Source organism: Vulpes lagopus, chromosome 3 (genome assembly GCF_018345385.1).
Source record: "Vulpes lagopus strain Blue_001 chromosome 3, ASM1834538v1, whole genome shotgun sequence".
Taxonomy (NCBI): Eukaryota; Metazoa; Chordata; class Mammalia; order Carnivora; family Canidae; genus Vulpes; species Vulpes lagopus.
Window position 1 is genome coordinate 23,031,047 of NC_054826.1, and position 20,438 is coordinate 23,051,484.

A 20,438-nucleotide genomic window follows, 5' to 3' on the forward strand; every position below is an offset into this window, starting at 1 on the left:
TGTATGATATTATTACTTTTAATTATTTGAGGAAACTCTACAGTGTTTTCCACAGTGGCCATATCAATTTACATTCCCACCAACAGTGCACGAATGTTCCTTTTTCTCCACATCCTTGCCAAGACTGGTTATTTCTTGTCTTTTTTATTCTAGCCATTCTGACGGGTGTAAGTTGATATCCCATTGTTTTAATTTCCATTTCCCTGATGATGAGGGATGTTGAGGATCTTTTCATGTGTCTGCCAGTTATCTGAGTGTATTTTTTGGCAAAATGTCTATTCAGATCCTCTGTTTTTTTTTTGTTTTGTTTTGTTTTTGTTTTGTTTTGTTTTGTTTTTCTTTAGTGATAGTGTTTATTTTCTTGATATTAAGTTGCATAAATTCTTTATATGTTTTGGGTATTAACCCCTATAAGATATATCATTTGCAAATATCTTCTCTCATTCGGTAGTTTGCCTTTGTGTTTTGTTGATGGTTTTTTTTCATTATGAAAAAGCTTTTCATTTTGGTATGGTCCCAGTAGTTTAGTTTTGCTTTTGTTTCCCTTGCCTGGGGAGACATATTTAGAAAAATGTTTCTACGGCTGATGACAAAGAAAATTACTGCCTATGCTTTCTTCTCAGAGTTTTATGGTTTTAGGTCTCACATTTAGGGCTTTCATCCATTTGAGTTTATTTTTGTGTTTAGGGTGAGAAAGTGTCCAGTGTCAGCCTTTTGCATATAGCTGTCCAGTTTTCCCCACACCATTTGTTGAGGAGAGTGTCTTTTTCCCCATTGTATATTCTTGTATCCGTTGTCATAGATTAACTGGTCACATAAATGTGGGTTTATTTCTGAGTTCTCTGTTCTGTTCCATTGATCTATGCCAACTACATTTTTAGTGTGCTTTGAAGAAGGCAGAGTATCGAGATAACTTAAGTAACAATGCGTCATTTTCACTGATGCTAAGGAAGGAATTCTCCAAAGTTTCCCCATCCTGTCACAAGCGTAAGCTGAGTCATCTCTGTGATTGAAATTTTTCTGACTGATTAAAAACATAATGCCAAATAAGACTTTTTGAGTTTTATCACTTCTTAATAAGCCAGCGGCTGACACATCATTTAGTGCAAGCTACTATTGCACGTAAAATATTATCACAACTAAAAATAGTTTATTTCAGCATTTTGTGATTCATCTAAAATAAATATAATACTGAGAGTTTTAGTAAGGTAATGTCTAAGGAAACTCCAATTGAAAAGCACTATATGAATGCATATATATGTTTGGATATATATATATGCACATATATTTGTAGGATAATTTTGTAAAAAATAAACTCACTTAAAATAGGCACATTAGTAAAAGTTTGCTGTTAGAATCTTCATACACATGACTTAGGTTTCATTAATTTTTCTTTTTTGAAATTAAGAAGGTGTCTCTTGATGCACATAAATCTGTATAGCAAGAGGTTTCAAATTTGAAAAATAGGGAAATATAATAGATTTAATTATTGGCCTTAATTATTCAGCCTTTCCTGCAAACCCATTGTTATGCCTACTTATGTAGGGATTTCCCTTGACTTTGAACTTAGGCATGTGACTGGCATTAGCTGATGGAACATAGACTAGAGTAACAGTATGCCAGGTTTAGGCTTAAGTTTAAAATGATGTGGCATGCTCTTGCTCTCTCTCTTGAACTTCTGACATTGCAGAGGGAACACACACCAGGTCAGCCTGCTGATCCAAAGAGGTTGGGAGACACAGAGAGCAAACCTCTTCCTGCTGAACCATAAACATACAGTGAGAAGCACAGCTGTCCCACTCACTGTGGCCTAAGCCAGAGTAGCCCAGCTGACCTTAGCTTAGATAAGCTTAACTCAACCAATTAATGAGAATAATAAATATCACTGCATGCCCCGAGATTTTGTGGTTATTTTTCATGCAGCAGTATTGTAGTAATAGTTGACCAATCCAGGGAGATTTGCATTTAGGGAAATAAATAAATATAAAGGTAGTTCTCAGTCTACCTTTTTTGTTTCTCTTCCTGTCATTGCTATTTTGGAGGAAAAAAAAAAAGTGACCGGGGTATCTTCTACTGTTATACTTTCAAGACAGTTACTCAGTGTGCCCAGAAACATGAATCATGTGCCTAAGGTAACCTGCCAACTTGTCTCATTTATATGCATGGAGCAGAAGTTGGGTATAAATTTTACCTTTCATCCTCAGCTCCAATTGGGGCAGAAACAATCACTGAAACTGCCAAGAGATTCAACATCCTGTCCCACATCAGTAGCTGCCTGGGCATTCTCCCCCTTTTTTCCATCAGTTTTAATCATTGGTCCATATCACTGGATCTAGGGCAAGTTTATTCTAAGGTCTTCCTCTACCATGATCAACATGTATCCCTCACATGAAAACGGAAGTCATTATGTTAATGTTTGTTCCACAAAATTTTTTTCAGGGGATACCAATTCTGCTTTTCTAAGAATTACCTGCACACAAATTATCACCAAGTCGTTAATAATTAAAACTGTGCTGGGTGGAAGGCTGATTTTATAATTTAAGAAAATCATTTGATGTTGTTAAGCTATTTAACTGCTCTTGTTCCAAAAAAGGAATTGCTAAAGAATGATAATTAAATGTAAATCAGAGGTCTTCATTAAGAGGGTATGTTTGGCTGAATGAGTTTTTGTCTGTATGCTTTATATATTTAGCATGACTCTCTATACCATTGGAATGCATTTATTCTTATTCAAAAGGAAGGGAGTCCTTGAATTAGTTAAACTAAAGGAACTTAGGATACAAATGATCTTTAGCAAAAGCAGGCTGTACCAGCTAATGGATATCTGTTTGGGAAACAGAGAATATAACATATGACAGTTTAAATCTAATTATAATTTAAAAATCTGTTGCTTGCTCTTTGAAATTGCAGAAAGAAAACCAGAGATTGAGATGGTAAGGTACATGGTGTTTCCAAGATGTTCCTTGTTAGCACGTTAAAGTGTCACTTGATATCTGAAAATCCACCTGCTTATTGTGCCAGGGAGTGGTTCAGAGACACTGCTTTTGTATATCTGTGATGCATCTTTCATCCCAAGATGTGGGATATTTTGTCATCCTTCTCTGGAAACTCAATACTGTCGTAAAAGGAACAGTGAGTACGAGTTCAATAATGACTCTTTTAAATGTAGTGGTATAAAAACAATTAAAACTTAATTTGTAAGCTTTCAGTTTTTTCTAATCATTAACTTTTTTCATATTACAAAAAATATGAGCACCATGCCAGAAATTGTATTAGAGGGTATATATATCCTGTGTATTTCATTCATTCTTGAGCATCTATGAAGTAACATTAATTCATTTTATATAAAACAAAAAGACTCCTGATAAGCCAGTAAACTGCCCAAGCCAAAAGCCAAGGTAGCAGTTACAATTAGAGCTCTGCTCACATTTCCTCTTACCAATTTGATTTACTGTGGATACCCATCCTTGAGCCTCTGCCCTGCTGAGTTCCTACTGCCTCTACAGTTCAGATGCTTTACACAGATGCGAAGCATTGCAAGTGCCTAGGAGTTGACATCCCTTGAGTGGTTCATTGCCAGTGATAGAGCAGTGCAGGAGTATGAAAGCACAGCTGTCTCAAAATAGTTTGTGCTCCAGTGTTCTGGAAGGAACCAGGCAGATACTGGGGCTTTGCTTGTAATTGTACTGGTTTGGCTTATTCCTTTCCCCTTTCTGCTTCCCTTACTCCCTCATTGTTCTCCACTGGCAGTACAGACACAGGCAACCACAGCCAGAGTCTATTCTGGGGAATCCAACCGAAGGCAGGCAGGATTTGAACAGAGATCTAACCAACTCAAAAACTCAGTTGCACAATCACTCCAAAAGGTTACTTCATTTTTTGTTTCCATATTTCTTCTTTATCAGTTTGTTTTATTCCTTTTACTTTGTTTTACTTTCATACACCTTTAAGTACTAAACTGACACTTGGGTCTGTATGCACACACTGCAGCATAGAAAATGGAACATCTACTCACCAAAAAGGAATTCTTTATAAATTTTAGTAGCTTTGGCTGGAATACTGATTTTTTTTTAACCAAGAGTTTATTGTCCCAGTGTCCTTCTAGGTAGAGGCCTGATTCCTTAATCTGGAAAAAAATGTAAATAATGAGAATGTCAAGGTACAAGAAAGACTTTTTTATTATTGTATTATTATTATTTTTAAAGATTTTATTTATCCATTCATGACAGACACAGAGAGAGGTAGAGACATAGGCAGAAAGAGAAGTAGGCTCCCTGTGGGGAGTTCGATGTGGGACTCGATCCCAGGATCCCATGATCACAACCTGAGCCAAAGGAAGATGCTCAACCACTGAGCCACCCAGGTGCCCCAAGAAAGACTATTGTAATTGGCTGTATAGAACATCTTAAATGTTGATTCATTCACATATTTATTAATAAATATTTATGAAGAGATTACCATTTCTCAGGTATTATTTTAGGGCCTGAAGACACAGAAAAGATAAGCAAATATCCCAATTATTTGCAGTAGTGACTGTGGAACAAGACAAACCAACCAACCAACCAATAAAAGCAATGTTCAAAAATGCCAGGTAATGAAAAGTGCTATGAAAGAAGGAAATAAACACCAAAAGTAAATAGCAAGTGGTAAAATCTCCTTTTTTTTTTACATTTGGAGGTGACATTGGACACCTGGATAATAATATACAGTAAAGGAAGAAGCTGTAAGAATGTTGGCAGAAGAATAGTCTGGTTATGGGGAGACCCTGAGATGGAAGCATACCTGGTATGTGTTCATAGAAAACAGTAAATAGGCCAGTGTGGCTGAAACACAGGGAATGAGAAGGAAAACAACAACAAAAACAAGACAGAATAAGGGAATAGAGAACTAACCAGGGATTGCGGTAAGTGCCTTTTTTTACATATAAATTTATTTTTTATTGGTGTTCAATTTGCCAACATATAGAATAACACCCAGTGCTCATCCCATCAAGTGCCCACCTCAGTGCCCATCACCCAGTCACACCCCCCCACCTCCCCTTCCACCACCCCTAGTTCGTTTCCCAGAGTTAGGAGTCTTTCATGTTCTGCCTCCCTTTCTGATATTTCTCACTCATTTCTTCTCCTTTCCCCTTTATTCCCTTTAACTATTTTTTATATTCCCCAAATGAATGAGACCATATAATGTTTGTCCTTCTCCTATTGACTTACTTCACTCAGCATAATACCCTCCAGTTCCATCCATGTCGAAGCAAATGGTGGGTATTTGTCGTTTCTAATGACTGAGTAATATTCCATTGTATACATAGACCACATCTTCTTTATCCATTCATCTTTCGATGGACACCGAGGCTCCTTCCACAGTTTGGCTATTGTGGACATTGGTGCTATAAACATCGGGGTGTAGGTGTCCCGGCATTTCATTGCATCTGTATCTTTGGGGTAAATCCCCAGCAGTGCAATTGCTGGGTCGTAAGGCAGATCTACTTTTAACTCTTTGAGGAACCTCCACACAGTTTTCCAGAGTGGCTGCACCAGTTCACATTCCCACCAACAGTGCAAGAGGGTTTCCCTTTCTCCACATCCTCTCCCACATTTGTGGTTTCCTGATTTGTTAATTTTCCCCATTCTCATTGGTGTGAGGTGGTATCTCATTGTGGGGTTGATTTGTATTTCCCTGATGGCAAGGGATGCGGAGCATTTCCTCATGTGCTTGTTGGCCATGTCCATGTCTTCCTCTGTGAGATTTCTGTTCATGTCTTTTGCCCATTTCATGATTGGATTGCTTCTTTCTTTGGTGTTGAGTTTAATAAGTTCTTTATAGATCTTGGAAATTAGCCCTTTATCTGATACGTCATTTGCAAATATCTTCTCCCATTCTGTAGGTTGTCTTTGAGTTTTGTTGACAGTATCTTTTGTTGTACAAAACCTTCTTATCTTGATGAAGTCCTAATAGTTCATTTTTGCTTTTGTTTCTCTTGTCTTCATGGATATATCTTGCAAGAAGTTACTGTGGCTGAGTTCAAAAAGGGTGTTGCCTGTGTTCTCCTCTAGGATTTTGATGGAATCTTGTCTCACATTTAGATCTTTCATCCATTTTGAGTTTATCTTAGTGTGTGGTACAAGAGAGTGGTCTAGTTTCATTCGTCTGCATGTGGATGTCCAATTTTCCCAGCACCATTTATTGAAGAGACTGTCTTTCTTCCAGTGGATAGTCTTTCCTCCTTTGTCGAATATTAGTTGACCATAAAGTTGAGGGTCCACTTCTGGATTCTCTATTCTGTTCCATTGATCTATGTGTCTGTTTTTGTGCCAGCACCACACTGTCTTTATGACCACAGCTTTGTAGTACAACCTGAAATCTGGCATTGTGATGCCCCCAGCTATGGATTTCTTTTTTAAAATTCCCCTGGCTATTCGGGGTCTTTTCTGATTCCACACAAATCTTAAAATAATTTGTTCCAGACTCTCTGAAGAAAGTCCATGGTATTTTGATAGGGATCGCATTAAATGTGTAAATTGCCCTGGGTAACATTGACATTTTCACAATATTAATTCTTCCAATCAATGAGCATGGAATATTTTTCCATTTCTTTGTGTCAGTAAGTGCCTTATTTTGAGGTAAGATCCTTCTATACCTGTTTCGTTGATAGTTATTATTATGACTATAGTTGCAGCTTGTCAAATGCTTTTTCTGCATGTATCGAGATGATCATGTGGCTGTGAACTTTCATTCTGTTAATGTAGTGTTTGATGTTGACTAATTTAACTATGTCAACCCAATGTTGCATCCTAGGGATACATTCCACTTAGCATCTTGTATCACCTTTTTGTGTTATTAAATCAGTTTGTTAGTATTTTAATAAGGATTTTTGCATCTATGTTCATCAAAATATTGGCCTGTAGCTTTCTTTCCTCGTGGTATTTTTGCCTGCATTTGATATCAAAGCAAGGCTGGCTCCATAAAATGAGTTGGAAGTTTTCCCTCTACGCCATTTTTTGGAAGAGTTTTAAAAGGATTCATATTAATTCCTTTTTAAATGTTTGGTGGAATTCAATAGTGAAACCATCTGGTCCTGGACTTTTTTTTGGTTAGGAGTTTTTTAACTCTACCCAGTCTCCTTATTTATTATTGGTCTGTTCTGCCTTTCTATTTCTTTTCGATTCAGTCTTTGTAGGTATGTTTCTAACAATTTATCCATCCTAGCTTATCTAATTGATTAGCATATCATTGTTCTTAATAGTCTCTTATAACTCTTTTAAAAGTTTCTGAGGCAGTTGCAATGTTTTCTTTTTCATTCCTAATTTCCTTTGAGCCTTCTCAATAGTTGGTCACCTAGTCTAGTTTGTTGATCTTAGTTTTGTTGATGGTTTTGTTTTCTATTATTTATTGGGTTATTTCTGCTCTCATATTTATGATTTCTTTCCTTTTGCTAACTTTAGGTTCAGTTTATTCTTTTTTCCCCTAGTTTCTTAAGGTGTAAAGTAAGGTGTTTGGGTTTTTTGTTTTTGTTTTTTATCTGAGATCTTCATTTTTATCCTAGATGATGACTACTATAAACTTCCCTCCTTTAAGTGTAATGGAAAACCATTAAAAGGTTTTGAGCAGATTGAGAAAATTTATTCTGGTACTTTATGGTAAATAGACTGTAAACTGGTGAAAGGGCAAGCATGGCAAGCAAAGGTTGCCATTCACCCTGAAACATTCATCATGCTCCCATAACACTGAAACCTTCCAGAAATACTTTTCACAGATATTAACCCTCTTTGCATTTATCCTCTGCTCTGCTCCCCAGACCTCCTTTTGTGTTCCACTTTTCAGGTAGAGGCAGACAACGCATTCCCCCCATCTCCTACAACAGAACCACACAGGAGCCACTCCTCCAATAACTATGAAAAAGAAACACGTTCAGTTTTTTTGGTAGTTGAGTTGTATAAGTTCTTTATATATTTTAGATACTAATCCTTTATCAGATATATCATTTGCAAATATCTTCAGAAATGAGCACTCTTAAACATTGGTATTGGGAATATAAAATAGTACTTTTCTGTAGGGTAATTGGACAATAATTACTAAAGCCTTAAACATGTTTAAAATCTTCACAGTAATTAATTTCTAGAAACTTCTTCTAGTAAGTAAACTGAGGTGCAGATAAAGAGTTATATATGATAGTGCTCATTATAGAGTCAATACTGAAAATAACCTTGATGTCCAAAAATAAGGAATTTGCTAAATAAAAATGTTACATCCAATATGATAGAACACTAGTAGTTTAAAATGATGTGATATAAAAACATTTAACAGCAACAGAAAATGTTCTTCATGTTCCATTAATTGAAAAAGCAGGTTATAAAACAGTGAGTTTATGATACAATCACAATTTTTAATTTATGTAAATGCATAGGAAAAAGACTTATATCCTGTAGATCAGTGCTATCCAGGTGGACTATAATATAAGCCACACATTGACTTTTAATTTTATAATATCCAGATTAACATAATAAAAAGAAACCAATGAAATTAATTTGAATAATATACTTTAACCAAATATATTGAAAACATTACCATTTCAATATATAATCAATATAAAATTATCAATGAGATATTTTATATTTTTTCATACAAGTCCTTGAAATTGGGTGTGTATTTTGCATTTGTAGCACAACTTATTTCAGAGTAGCCACATTTCAAGTGCTCAGTAGCCACATGTAGCTAATGGCTACCATATTAGGCAGTACACCTCAAGAATGACAGATATGGCTGATTTCTGTTTTTATATTTATGCTTTTCTATACATTCCACTTTTATAATCAGGAAAAATGGTATTTTAATTTTTAAAAATTTTTACTTAAAATCCAGTTAGTTAACAGACAATGTAATATTGGTTTCAGGTGTACAATACAGTGATTCAATACTTCTCTACCAGACATGGTGCACTCCTTAATCCCTAATCACCTATTTAATCCATCTTCCCACCACATTCCCATTGGCAACTATCAGTTTGTTGTCTATGAAAAGTGTGCAGAAGACATGAATAGACATTCTTCCAAGAAGACCTATAGATGGCCAACAGACACATGAAAAGATGCTCAACATCACTTATTATCAGGGAAGAGCAAATCAAAACTACAATAAGATATTGCCTAACATCTGTCAGAATAGCTAAAATAAAAAACACAATAAATGACAGGTGTTGGCAAGGACGTGGAGAAAGGGGAACCCTCTTGCACTGTTGGTGGAAGTACAAACTGGTGCAGCCACTCTGGAAAACAGTATGGAGGTTCCTCAAAGAATTAAGAATAGAACTACCTTATGATCCAGCAACTGCACTACTAGGTGTTTACCCAAAGAATAAAAAATATACTAATTCAAAAGGATACATGCACACCTATGTTTATAACAGCATTATCTACAACAGCCAAATTATGGGAACAGGCTAAGTATCTTTCAGCTGATGAATGAATAAAAAATACGGTAAAGATATATATATATACATATATATATATACACACACACACACACAATGCACACTATATGTATATATACACGTACACAAAATATACACTATACACACATGATATTTTCTCTCCTTTCCTTCCTCTCTCTCTCTCTCTCTCTCTCTATCTATATATATATTACTTAGCCATAAGTAAGAATGAAATCTTGTCATTTGCAGCAACATGGAAGGAGCTAGAGAATATAAAGGGGAGGGGAGGAAAGTGGGGGGATAGTTTAAACAGGTGATGAGGATGAAGGAGGGCACTTGTGATGAGCACCAGGTCTGGTATGGAAGTGCTGAATCACTATACTGTACACCTAAAACTCCTATTACACTATAAGCTAACTAACTAGAATTTAGATAATAACTTTAAAAAAACCCCGAAACAACTGTGTCCTAGGATTATAATTGAGAGGCAATATATGGCAAGAACTCAATAGTTGTCCAGAAGACATTGTTTGTTTTTCATGGCAGATAAACTGTTGTTTGCGAGGTTGGTCAAAAACCAAGACATGAGCCAAATTTAAAAGATAAGTAGAGTATGAGGGAAGAAAGGAGCAGAATTATTGCAGATGTGGAGCAAAAGCAAGGTTTGGTTTATGAATAGTCTAGACTTTTTGGGGCAGTGGGAATCTAAATATATATCACTGATAGTCCGGGGTGTAGGTGGCTTAAGCAAGGATAACTTTTTTTTTTTTTTTTTTTTTTGTGAGGTGGAATAACCACTGGAAAGGTTTGGTTAATCCAACTTTATATAGACATTCCACAGTAGAGACATTATTTTTTAATAGCACTGTTTCTGGCCAGCAGAAGGTAAAATGCTTATATTAACAACACAACTATTAGTCTCATTATCACACTCGGGAGTATTTATCACATTTGTTTGAATTAAGCAGAAGTCATGGGACTCTTGGTGAGGCTGAGTGGAAATATTCTTAATAGAGCATAGATGCACACACAGAGATGCCTGATCATAAAGATGATTCCATGGAAGCTCTGAGCAGAACAGAAGTAGAATAAGGACACTTGGCAACTAGAGGAGGAAGCAGTACTGTAACTAAAGGCATAGAGAGCCAAATATACACTTGCCAATGACATTTTCAGAACAATGTGTTTTTCTTTACAGAGACCTTTGAGTTGGATAAAATGTTTCTATAATAAATGCTATTACAGGAAAGAAAAAGCAGAGTAATGAGTTCCTAGCATAAACTGTTTCAATTTTCAAAGTGGAATTCACTGTCTGAGGTATTGAGAAATGAAAAATAATGGCAGGTGCTGAGGTGAAAAAGCAGCCAGCTTAAAAATCATATTCAAATCAGTGTTATAATTTATTCATAAAATGCCTAAGCTTATTAAATTGCCTTCAACTCTTTTTAACACTTTTCAATGTTTATGAAAATGATGAATTGCATGATTGTGAGTACTAACACCAAACCTTAAAGTATTGGGCTAATATGATGGTCATCTCCATTTTTAAATATTTCTTATTTCCATTTTGATGGATTTTAAACAACTGCATCAGGTACTTATGTATTTTTGATCAGTTCCATGAATCTTCAAATTACGGTAGCTTTTCATCCATTTTTTATTTTAAAAAATTAAAAAAATAATTTTAATAAAATCTTGGTATTATGTTATTTACAAAAACTGGAACTCTAAATTTTATTGGCTCAATAGAGAACTTTGTTATAAAGAAAACAATTCATATCAATGTGATCCAACATTATACATTTACATAATCAAAATATCTTGAGGAAGAGCTATTAATTATTCAAATCTAGGATTGATCAAGTATGGCATTGATACATATTATTTGCTTGCAATCGTTTGTGCATGTAAGTAATTTCACTAATTTGTTGATTAATTTTTAGTAGAATGACTTTCAACAAAGACTTGCAGTCACAAATTGTCTTGAATGAATCTAATATAGATGGAATCTGCCAGGCTTACTAGAGATAAATTATTCTAATGTAAAAGAGAAAGAAATCTGTTTAAAACTGTAGCTAAACCTTTTCTAATTGATGACAGGTGTTGAGTTAATTGGTAGTTTAAAAAAACACTACACTTCAGACACAATTTCTTAATGGCTAATGCTGAGCACAGAAGTTTTCTCACATTTTATATTTAAATATGAAGTTGCTTCTACAAATAAGTCATATTCAACATCAAACTTCTTACTCTACTTGCACTGCTTAAACTTGCACAATGGATGGTGGCCTTAGAAAAATGTCATCCTTTGTAAAGCAATGCAAATGTATAAATGCTTGAAGGGCATTGCTATCAATCCATTTCGCATTCTATAGTATGAGGTCTTTCATTCAACTCTCTCTATATTTGACATTTTTACTGATTAATTAAATTTGTAAAGCATCCTTTTTATTTATTTTTAAGCTTTTACCTACTACCCAGAGGAACACAGCTAAAAGTTGATGAAGTGGGCATTTGGCTAAATAGAATGATTGAGGTAGGAGGGTTCTGTTTGCACTTGCACCTCACTCTCAAATGAATAAAGAAAGGCTCAGTGACCTGAAACCTGAACCTGTTCATCTTTAGAGTTCCCTGTTAAAATGCAAATCCACTTGATAGAAGGTCAGGTTGTTCTTTATTAGCCATGGAAACCTGAGCATGTGTTTGTTGGTCACCATTGAATATAGAGAACAAACATGTGAACAGAACAGAAAACTAGAACATTTTTATAGTAGAATGGATAATGGTAAGATTTTAGGCTTGTCGATGATGGATACATGTCAGTCAAGAGGCAGCATGAAGGTCTCAAGGTGTGGAAAGATGGCATAAGGATAGATCTCACTTATTTCCCATTTTGTTTAAGGTAAACCTCATCTAGCATGACCAGATAGAATCTGCTAGATGTTTGTACTGCTCTTGATTAATTTCTTTCTTCTAAATGCCAAGTACTGTAAAAACACTACTCTATTAGGGATTCTGGTCACTTAATTCCTGGTTAATTGAAGTTTGTGCCTTTTCTCCTTATCTATATATTTATTTGGTCAATGTTATTTTTCTCCTAAAGATTCCTAGTGACTATACAATTGTTTCAATTTGTTAATAAAAATCTTATTTATACAACTTTCTCTTATCTGTTAAATATAATATTTCCTGCCATGTTTTTAACTCTAAATATGGTCTAGATCAGATATTTCGTTAATTGAAAATCTATACTAATTGATAATAGATTAGTATCAGATTGCAAGAGACAACTTCAAGTGCTTCAGGATAAATAATAACCTTCCTTTTCACCTTCTACTATTTCACTATATTGATACCGTTCAATGAATTAGTGTTTTTTTTTTTAGTATATGGATAAAGAATAACTAAAGAGTCTGTGAGTGGTAATTTTCTAAGTATTCTCTTTTTGAAAGTATGATATCTGGGAGGCGAGACTTCTGTGAAAAGATAAGGTATCAATATATTGGCAGAATCTGGAGACCAATGAGATCAAATGTAGTTCTAGACTATTCTAATTCTTGCATAAATCTTAGGGATACTGGATCTCTAATTTAACAATATATTAGGGAAAATAATTGCTTTATGACAATACTGAATCCTGAGCCTTCCCCCAGACAAATTTAATGAGATTCTATGGAGGTGGAGGCAAGGTATCTCTGTTTCTTAAAAGCTCGTGGGAGATTCTTTTGCACAGTGGGGATTGAGAATTGCTACAGTAAGAGTAACAGGAAAGAGCTGTTATGGGTGCTCTCAAATTGTCTGTAGTACATAACTTACTGATGTCAAACTGTCCAAAATTATATCCAGGTTAGTAGGATGGCAATTTGGCATCACATCTGCAGGGACAACTATCAATTTTGCTTTGGAGGAAATATATATTTTTTGGTTTGCCTTACAAGCCAAAGGATCATAACAGTATTCTGTGTCAGGAAGTCTTAAGCAGATCTAAAACATGGCCTCGACCCTAATGTTCTATCATATGCAAAACTAAAGAAAACTTTTCTTCACTGTAGTTGGTGACTACCAGGAATTCTAAGTTATAGAGTCCAGATAGGTTGATACTTTGAACTTGAACATAACAACAATGATTAAAATATCTATGATTTGGGGGATAAAAATAATTTAGTGCAAAGCATGAATTAAATTATTATATATAAATTTTAAAAGTTGGAAGATATTCTGAGAAATTTACCTGCCTCTTAATGAAATAGACTTTTTGGGCAAGGTTTTTCAGCTTGGATTTCAAAAGGCAATTTGTTCTTATCAATTGTTATTTTGAACTGTTGGCTTTTTTTTCCCTTGTCACTTTGAAATGCTTCTCAAACTCTGTTGTATCCATTTCTCCTTCTACTTACCCACATTTCCTTCTTATCTAATATTTTGCTTCATATTTAAAAGAGAAAGTAATATTTTGAACTGATATTGTAGGGGAGCATAGGATAGAAGACATTTTCAATACAAAATTCAATTAAATTACTCAAACATTTACTGAAAAAAAATTACAGTACAGGCCCTTTGCTAGGATTCAGGAATTCCAAAGAGCTAAGGGGCTCAGAATGCACCAGGGAGTATAGACTCAGCAATAAGTTAATTAAAAATACACATGCACGCACACATACACCCAGAGAGATACATGCTTTTTTGAGAAATAGATAAAATTTTGGAGGGAGTGAGAAAGGAGGAAAGGAAGTAATTGATTTGACTTGAAATTTCAAAGCATCTGACATTTAATGTGAAAGGCAATGAGAATTTTATGCAGCTAGGCATGCCTGGTTGGCGCAAATTGTTTGAACGTGGGACTCTTGATTTTGGCTCAGGTCATGATCTCAGAGTCCTGAGATTGAGCCTGTGACAGGCTCTCCACTGAGCACAGAGTCTGCTTAAGATTCTCTCCCGTCTCCCTCTGCCCCTCCCCTCTGCTCTCTCTCTCTCTCTCTCAAAAAAAAAAAAAGAGTTTTATGCGGCTAAATTAGTATATGATTTGGAAGAGTGGGTGGTACAAAAATTCCCTGCAGAAAAACTGTCCAAAGTCATCGCAAAAAAATCATTTGGGACGAGTAATCACGCACAGGTGGAATCCTTGAATACATCAGAAGAGAGGTGGAGGTTTTTTTTTTTTTTTTCTTTCTGCCTTTCCTTTCTTCCTGTTTTACTTTCTAGATGATAATTTACTTTGAAATATTTCCCTATAAACATGGTAGCAGAAGTGTGTGTTTGGAGTGTGGGGTAGATTATCAGCTTATTCTTGAAGCGCAGTGATTAAGTATTTGAAGTACCCTAATCAAGATTCTATACTTTGGAGATATTCAAAGAGATGTATCAGAGTCTACATCAAGGGGTTTATTAATTAGCATTAGATATGTTAGAAAAAATTTTCTTTGATGAAAATGTGTGCTGTTTAAAAGACATGGTTGGCGAGCAAGATTGGCCAGATGCTACCGTGCATAAACAAGTCTTGTAAGTCAGGCCAATTCTAGAGCTCGTGGAGAACTCTGGGCTGACTCAGGTGAATGGATGCCCACTAGAAATATTTTTGCATCTGCCTCAGAGTAATATCTGAGGCAAGAGGTTTATCTTAAGACAAAGCAGAGCTTTCCAGACCTGGGTGAAGCCGATTGTTTCTATTTGTGTTTAATTTTATTTTGCATGCTTGCTACTAAATATTTCTCATTCAACAGTACTTGGTTTAATCCGTGCCCACATTGTCTCATTTCCCTTAGTGGGCGCTTTGTGGATAAGTGTTACCTATGGGCAGGGAGCACCCCCACTTACCAAGAGAGCTTGCTGCTTGTTGTTTGTGCAATTCGGCTTAGGTCAGTTCACAGATGTCTCTTTCCCTCACTTACCTACTATCTCTCTTTTCCTCCCTTTCTTCTCTATTGTCTGTTATTCATTTATTGAGTCCTTACTATCTTCCTAGAATTCTGTAAAACATTAAGTGAAACTTTCATAATGTATGTTTTCACCTAGTACCCCCAAACAAAAGAATTACTTGCATGGCCACAAAGTTTACCATGGTTATGAAACTTGTGTGCTTACTTGACTTTTTGTGCTTCAGCATTAGACACACAATTCCTATGCCTAATTCTCTGAATCTCCAACCTGACACTATGCAGTTTTCTATCATTTTGGTTGTGACTGCTATGTGATGCATGGAAATTAAAAATAATTAATAGATAAATACATGCATCCTTTGCTTTGAGATATGTAGATCTGCTGTGATGGTGTTAATTCAGAGTAGTCACACCAGGTTTTAGCTAGCCATAAGACAGCCTAGGAAGGCAGGTCAGAGGGTAAAGTGAATCTAGACTGAGTTGGCAAAAACATCATGGAGGGAAGGCAGGCAGGCTATGGGGATTAGCAATCGGGGGTCTAGAAAACTAGAAGGGTCAGAATCCAAAGGATCCAGACTGGGAAAAATATGAGATAGCAATGAAGGGTCAAGTCCAAGTTAAAGATTATGGCAATTACAAGACTGAATCCTACTTCAGGGCCGCCAGGCTCATCACCAAGCACTTGAGGCAAATGTTGAATAGGCCTAAATACCTCTGCATGGGAAATTCCTCATGTTTTTTCTGTTCATTATGTGCATGGTGGATGACTTGGGCAATAACTCTATAAAGTATTTATGTATGTATTGTTTTTTATTTATGTATTTATGTTTTTTAAAAAAGTATGTGTTTGTTTTTCAACAAACCCCAAAGATATTCAAATGTGTTTATTCAATATGAGTAGACAATGGTGAGAGGGGTCTCCAAACCTAAACTAGAGACAACTTGTTTTGCGGTATTATTATTATTTTTTAATGTCATATTTTTCTCACTGCTATGGACTTTTGTAAGTATGATTGTAGTTCAATGTCCTGATTAAGTACTTTGTCCTTCAATGTGTATAATCGTGTTTGTGTGTTGTCTTGGAGTGAAGATTACTTCTTTATTTGTTTCACTGGGCTCTCCAGAAAGGGCATCAGGGAACAGAGCAAAACAAAACAAAAACTGTAGAATTTTGTACAGGTATTTAAATATTGGACTCACTCTTATTCTACAGGAACCTCTTATTCTTATATTGTATTAAGCCTAAAGGCACTATACATGCTATTTGCTCTTTTATATGGTTTGATCCACTAAAAAATTTCATCTTATCATTTTATTTTTTTGATATTCATTTTATTCTTCCCTTGAAATATTCTAAAAGTAAGTCCAAGAAGATCCCATTGACTGTAAAGATATTTTATGACATCTTATTTTAGAAGTTACCCTATAAAATCACATCAGTAACACGTACAACTAATCATCATGGTAACTGCTTGATTCCTTAAACAAAAATGTTAAGTATATAAACCAGCAATTGAAAAAAAAATATAATTGGGCTTTTACCCTTAAGAGTCTAAGCACCTGCTTTTGATAGCTCTTTCTAGTGTATATGTTAACATTCTCAGCAAAGGTGTTTTCAGCTATACCAATTACTTCTGTGGCTGTTCTTGGAAAAAAAACTGTCACTTTTACTAATCTCATCATCCAGGAAAAGCTCATCAAATATAATTACTACTTTAAATTCTTTTGCATTTGAGTTAAGGGATATAGAGAGACTAGATTAAAAAATCATTAGATGCCTCAGAGGAATGAGTTTTGGGGAGGAGTCAGTATGCAGAGGAAGTATATGTACCTATTTATTGTGTGTAACTGTTCTGGGAATTAATGGGAAGAAATATAGTGTGGCTTGAGTGTATCATGAATAAAAAATCCATTACCTAAATCTCCGAATGACAGCTTACCACCTCCTTCCTCCAATTCTAAAGGTGAAATTTAAAATAAAGAAAACTTGAGAATGATCCTTATCAGAGGAACACAAGGCTACAAAAACAGACTTTAAAAACCTGTGGAAATATTTTCCCTGGAATTGTGGTAGGGCTATATCAAAATAAAGATAAAACATTTAACTCAAACTCTGAAGTTTGTTTAGACCAACTTTACCTCAGACATGGTTTTCTTTTCAAAGAATAAAAATCTTTTCTAATATAATCACATCAACAGAAACAGGCTGAAATCAAGACAATTAGGTATTTCTGTTTGATTGACCTACTTCAGTTCTATTTGAGCTAGTTATAAACATTCTCAGATTGAATTTGAATCTACCACTTTTCTAATGGTTTTCCAAGATGAAGTTTAATCAGCAAAAATACCAAATATTTTTTTTATAAACTACAAAGGTAATTTACAATTTCTGTAACTTTCAGACGTCTATACTATTGATAACTATATAATATTAAACTCGTTGTTTAATTCAGTGGTTATCTACAATCACTTAGAACATTTGAAGGTCATGAATTTAACATCCTGGCCTTATGAAATAAAAGCCCCAAACCTGAGAAGTTACCTCAGCACATTTAGTGAGACTTGTCTGCAGGTTATTTGTACTATTTGAATAGGAGTGTTCAGATCTCTATATTAAGGATGTCAGCATTTCCATTAAAAATCGCCTAGGTAAGGAGTTTAACTAGATTCAATCATTAGATTGCTTCAGTTAGTTACTTAGGCTTAAACACTTGGCTCAAATACACATATTCTGATTATCTGACTACTTCAATTAGTGAACATATTTAAATACAGAATTTAATTCCTTTTGCTAGATATAGGTCCTCTCTCTTTTGTACTTTGGCTTCATTCTGGTGAAACAATCAAATTGTGCATCTTTAGGGTTTAAGGTTTTTCTGTCTTAAAGGAATTATGCGTATGTGCATCTTGAAACAGCCTAATGTGAAGGATCATTTAAACAAAGTGTAGTTATCTTCAAACTTTGGAATCTCTTGGTAAAACATCTATTTAAAAACAGAAACAGAAACAAAAACCTGAGGAGATTTAACACTAGGGGGCACTCAGATCCTCTTGTAAACACCCTGTCCCTTTTGTAAGCTGGGTCTGGGTTATCATTCCTACTTTCTTATTTCTAATCTTTGGAGAATAGTGTCCTTCTCTAGATTCAGTTAGTTTGTCTGTCAGAAGGCAAAAGATTCAGGGGCGGGGAAATAGTATGTCAGCTTGTATTTTCAGGACTGGACATAATGAACTATGAAAAAAGATTCTGTATTCCCACACATGAGGACAACTTCTGTGACATTTCATTTTTTTGGAAAAGGCATGACCCTTAAATAAGATACTTTCAGACATGACCAGCGTAATCCACCAGGTAAATTCAAATTACCCTTTTCCGTTACTCATATGTCTAAAAGTGATTTCTGGTGATAACCTACCCTTAACAAAGATAATTTTACTCAACAGCTATGCAGTAATAATGATAGCTAACACTGATGTAGCAGTTTCTTTGTACCCATCATAGTGGGGAACATGGTAGTAGTATTTTCTCTTGATTTTTTACCACAGCCCTATGAGGCTGAGTTGGTTATTGCCTCTTCTTTGTAGATGAGGAAAATGAGACACTGGATGATGAAGTAACTTACTCAAAGATAAAATTGTTAATAAGGGTGGGAACAAGTCCAGAAGCCGGGTCTCTGTGCACCAAAGTTTCCTTAATTTTGTTTGATTATGCATTGGACATTTGGCTGATATCCACAGTCAGCTCCAGTTTAAAATATTCCCTTCTCTTCTCTGTATTAGACCCTACATCCTGCTTTTGTTTCAGAAAATATGGCCAGAAAAAGAACTGGCCAGAAAAAGAACTCATAAGGCCAGAAAATACAATGTATAAGTAACACATTTTATAATTTTGTCATTTAAACAAAATTGTTTGTTGCTTCAAAGGGCTCCGGGGTATATTAAAAATGATTTTTGGGTAAAAATTATCTCTCTATATATCTTGTCTGATGAGTCATTGAATATGATAAGCACCTATGATAGGTCAAATACTATAAGGAATATAATGTCATAGAGTGCCACTTCCAATGTCCTTAAGAGAACCGTCTGTTAGAAATATACATGTAAAAATATATTTATATATATTATTATAAAATAACATATTAATACAATGTAATATATTATAAAATTAAATATATATATATTATATATATAATTAACCAAATGGACAATGAGTAATGTATAGTTATTTTATTTGAAATTTCCCTTTCATCTGTGTGTCTCTCTTTTCCCATTTTTTAGGGCCTAACCCAGTCACCATTGTTATGTGATTCTTTCTTTGGCCAACTCAGACCACAGTCACCTGCCCCATTGCTAAAATTCTAATGCTATTGGGTTTTGAGAGTCCTTTATATATGTCAATTGCTAAACCTTTCCTAGATACATGATTTGCAACTATTTTCTTCCACTTTTTGGCTTGTCTTTTTACTTTCTTGATGGTGTCCTTTGATGCACAAATTTTTAATTTGATGAAGTCTGATCTACTTTTTTTTTTTTTTTTGGTCACTTGTATTTTGGTGTCATAGCTAAAAAACACTGTCTAATCCAAGGGTGTGAAGATTTATGCCTATTTTTTCTGATAGTTTAATAGTCTTAGCTCTTTTGTATAAGTCTATGATACATTTTAATTTACTCTTAGGATATGGTGTGAGACAAGGATCTAACTCTATTCTGTTGCAAATGAGTATACATTTGTCCCAGAATTTTTTATGTAAAACACTTGTTTCCCTATTGATTTTTTTGGCACCACTGTGGAAAATGAATTTACCATAAATGTAAGGGTTTATTTCTGGACTGTCAATTCTATTATATTGATCTGTATGTTTATCCTTATGCCAATACTACTCTGCCTAGATTATTGTAGCTTTGTAGTAGATTTTGAAATTAGGAAGTGTGAATACTCCAAATTTATTCTTCCCTTTCAAGCTTTTTTTTTTTTTTGACTATTTTGTTCCTTTGCATTCCCCCCCCCCCTTTTTTTTTTAAGATTTTATGTATTTATTTGAGAGAGAGACAGAGACTACTAACGGGGATGGTAGAGGGATAAAAGGAAAGGGAGAAGCAGACTCCTCACTAAGTATAGAGTCTGATGCAAGGCTCAG